The sequence below is a fragment of the Apium graveolens genome, chromosome 2 (genome assembly GCF_009905375.1).
Source record: "Apium graveolens cultivar Ventura chromosome 2, ASM990537v1, whole genome shotgun sequence".
Taxonomy (NCBI): Eukaryota; Viridiplantae; Streptophyta; class Magnoliopsida; order Apiales; family Apiaceae; genus Apium; species Apium graveolens.
In genome coordinates, this window is record NC_133648.1 from 125342535 (window position 1) to 125346804 (window position 4270).

Here is a 4270-nt window from a genome sequence, read left to right on the forward strand (position 1 = left end):
AGAAAGAACCAGTAATCATGGGTGATCGTATAGTTCCGGCAGATCCAGCTCTTATGGACTTTTCTCGGCCTAAAATTGATGACATTCAGTCGAGCATCCTTCATCAGGCTATTCAGGCTAACACTTTTGAAATCAAGCCGTGCACTATTCAGATGGTGCAGAATTTAGTTTCTTTCGGAGGTGCTGCTACTGAAGACCCCAACATGCACATCAGGAATTTTGTCGAGATCTGTAGTACTTTCAAATATAATGGTGTGACTGATGAGGCTATCAAGCTGAGTATTTTCCCATTCTCTCTGAGGGATAAAGCTAAGGACTGGTTACATTCTGAACCAGCTAGGTCCATCACTACTTGGCAAGATCTTGCACAAAAGTTTCTGGTAAAGTTTTATCCAGTGGCGAAAACTGCGGCTATGAGGAGTGCTCTTACTCAGTTTGCGCAGCAGCCTATAGAATCCATGTGCGAAGCTTGGGAGCGCTACAGGGAGATGTTGAGAAAGTGTCCACATCATGGTATGCCTAATTGGATGGTGATCACTGGTTTCTATAATGGTTTTGGGGCCCAATCTCGGCCCATGCTCGATGCAGTAGCTGGAGGCGCCTTGTGGGCTAAAAGCTATACTGAGGCTTATAATCTTATTGAGACTATGGCTGCAAATGAGCATCAAAACCCAACTCAAAGGATGATGCTTGGGAAGGTAGCATGTATTCTGGAAGTTGATGCAGCTACAGCTATTGCAGCGCAGCTCCAAGCGTTGTCTATGAAGGTCGATTCTTTAGCCACCTATGGAGTCAATCAGATAGCTATGGTCTGTGAGCTTTGTGCAGGTTCTCATGCTACGGATCAGTGTTCTCTTGTCAATAAATCTGTTCAGTATGTGAACAATTATCAGCGACCGCAGCAGCCTGTGCCATCCTAATAATAGAAATCATCCAAATTTTAGCTGGAGCAATAATCAGAATGCTATTCAGCAACCATATCAGCAAGGCATAAGTAAACAGTTTAATCCACCTGGATTCCAGCAATCACAGCATTATGCTCAAAGGCAATCATATCCTCAACAAGGAAGTGCAGCTCCACCTTCTAGTGCTGATTTCGAGGAACTTAAGTTGTTGTGCAAAAGTCAGGTTGTTTCTATCAAGACCTTGGAAAATCAAATCGGTCAAATAGCCAATGCAGTGCTCAATCGTCAACTGGCACACTTCCCAGTGATACTGAAGTGTCAAGCAGAAAGGAAGCTAAAGAGCAAGTCAAGGCTATTACCTTAAGGTCTGGAAAAGTTGCTGATGCTGAAAAAGCAAAGGACGGAGAAGCTGAAGTTGGTGATGAAGAAGCTAAGCAAAAGGAGAAAGTGGTGGAACCAAGGAAGACTACTGTTGAACACACTCTGCCTGAGGGTAATACAGGGGAGAAACAGCTCTATCCTCCACCACCTTTCCCTAAGAGATTGCAACAACAAAAGCTGGATAAGTAGTTCGGTAAGTTTCTGGAGGTGTTCAAGAAACTTCACATAAATCTACCTTTCACTGAGGCTCTGGAGCAAATGCCTAGTTATGCGAAATTTATGAAGAGTATTCTTTCAAGGAAGGTGAAACTGGATGACCTTGAGACCGTTGCTCTAACGGAAGAGTGCAGTGTTGTGCTGCAACAAAAATTACCTCTAAAGCTTAAAGATCCAGGTAGCTTCACCATTCCTTGCACCAATGGCAAGTTGTCTTTTGACAAATGCATGTGCGATTTGGGAGCAAACATCAATCTGATGCCGTTGTCTATCTTCAAAAAGTTGAATTTGCCTGATCCAAAGCCCACCTACATGTCTCTACAATTGGCTGATCGTTCTATTACATACCCACGAGGCATAGTGGAGGATGTGCTAGTAAAGGTGGATAAGCTCTTCTTTCCTGCAGATTTTGTTATTCTGGATTTCGAGGAAGATAAGAAGATTCCCATAATCTTGGGGAGACCTTTCTTGGCTACAGGACGTACCTTGATAGATGTGCAGAAAGGTGAACTTACTATGAGGGTGCAGGATCAGGATGTGACATTCAATGTATTCAAAGCGATGAAATTCCCTACAGAAGACGAGGAGTGCTTAAAGGTGGATTTGATTGATTCTGCGGTAACTTCAGAACTTGATCATATGCTAATGTCTGATGCATTAGAGAAACCCTTAGTGGGGGAGTTTGACATTAATGATGAGGATGGCAATAAGCAACTACACTATCTAAATGCTTCTCCTTGGAGGCGAAAGCTAGACATGCCGTTTGAATCTCTTGGTACTTCTGACCTCAAGAATGCTGATGGAAAGCTCAAACCATCTATTGAGGAAGCACCTACATTGGAGCTTAAACCATTGCCTGAACACTTGAGGTATGATTTTTTAGGTGATGCATCTACTTTACCAGTTATTATTGCATCTGACCTTTCAGGTAGTGAGGAGGACAAGCTCTTGAGAATCTTGAGAGAATTCAAATCGGCTATTGGATGGACTATAGCAGACATAAAAGGGATCAGCCCTTCGTATTGCATGCATAAAATTCTGCTAGAGGAAGGTAGTAAGCCGACGGTTGAGCAACAGCGAAGACTTAATCCTATCATGAAAGAAGTGGTGAAGAAAGAAATTCTGAAGTGGCTGGATGCAGGAATCATATATCCTATTTCTGACAGTTCTTGGGTGAGCCCCGTGCAATGTGTACCTAAGAAAGGAGGTATTACAGTGGTAGAAAATGAGAAGAATGAGCTCATTCCCACTCGAACAGTCACAGGATGGAGGGTATGCATGGACTACAGAAAGTTGAACAAGGCCACAAGGAAGGATCACTTCCCTCTTCCATTTATTGATCAGATGCTTGACAGGTTGGCCGGTCATGAGTATTATTATCTTCTGTATGGCTATTCAGGGTATAATCAAATTTGCATTGCACCAGAGAATCAAGAAAAAACTACCTTCACTTGTCCATTTGGCACGTTTGCTTTTCGCAGAGTTTCGTTTGGCTTATGTGGCGCACCTGCCACTTTTCAGAGATGTATGATGGTTATATTCTCTGATATGATTGGAAATAATGTCGAGGTGTTCATGGACGACTTCTCCGTCTTTGGATATTCGTATGATGAATGTTTGAATAATCTTCGTGCGGTGCTCAAAAGGTGTGTGGAAACTAATTTGGTGCTCAATTGGGAAAATGTCACTTTATGGTGCGTGAAGGCATTATTCTTGGGCATAAGGTCTCTAGCAAGGGTCTTGAGGTGGACAAAGCTAAGGTGGGAGTCATTGACAACCTTCCACCACCTATTTCTGTGAAAGGAATCCGTAGTTTTCTTGGTCATGCGGGTTTTTATCGGTGTTTCATCAAGGACTTCTCGAAGATATCTAAGCCGTTGTGCAAATTGCTCGAGAAGGATGTGCCTTTCAAATTTGATGATTAATGCTTGACGGCATTCGAGACTCTCAAGAAGAGTTTGATAACTGCACCAGTTATTACAACACCTGATTGGACAGAACCTTTTGAGATGATGTGTGATGCGAGTGATTATGTGGTGGGCGCAGTTTTTGGGCAGCGCAAGAATAATCTTTTTCATGTGGTCTACTATGCTAGTAAGACTTTAAATGGAGCTCAAATGAACTACACCACTACTAAGAAGGAGCTCTTGGCTATAGTCTTTGGTTTCAAAAAATTTCGATCTTATTTGATTGAGACAAAGGTGACAGTGTTCATTGATCATGCGGCCATTCGCTATTTGGTTTCCAAAAAGGATTCGAAGCCTAGACTTATTCGTTGGGTGCTCTTGCTACAGGAATTTGAGTTAGAGATCAAGGATCGAAAAGGTACTGAGAATCAAGTAGCTGACCATCTCTCTAGATTGGAAAATCCCGATTCTACTTCACATGATAATACATTGATCAACGAATCTTTTCCGGATGAGCAGTTGTTCGTAGTTCAGGAGGAAGAGCCATGGTTCACAGATATTGTGAACTATCTTGTCAGCAATATAATGCCTCCTAATATGAATACAGCTCAAAAGAAGAAGTTTCTGCATGAGGTGAAGTGGTACATGTGGGATAAACCGTATTTGTTTAGACAGGGAGCTGACCAGATCATCAGGAGATGTATCCCATTCTGTGAGACGGAGGGGATATTACGAGACAACCACTCCACAGTTTATGGTGGACATTATGGTGGTGAAAAGACGGCAGCTCGTATTCTGTAAGCAGGTTTTTTCTGGCCTACTCTGTTTAAGGATGCTCATCAGTTCATTTTAAGGTGTGAT

The 4270-nt window shown here is 42.6% G+C and overlaps 1 non-coding gene across 1 annotated transcript; it reads right to left on the reverse strand.

The window, feature by feature from the left end:
* Positions 1-410: 410 nt before the first annotated feature.
* Positions 411-517, reverse strand: LOC141709884 (small nucleolar RNA R71). Its single transcript, XR_012570438.1, has one exon. It is a non-coding gene; the product is annotated as a small nucleolar RNA R71 (small nucleolar RNA).
* Between the last annotated feature and the right edge of the window lie 3753 nt (positions 518-4270).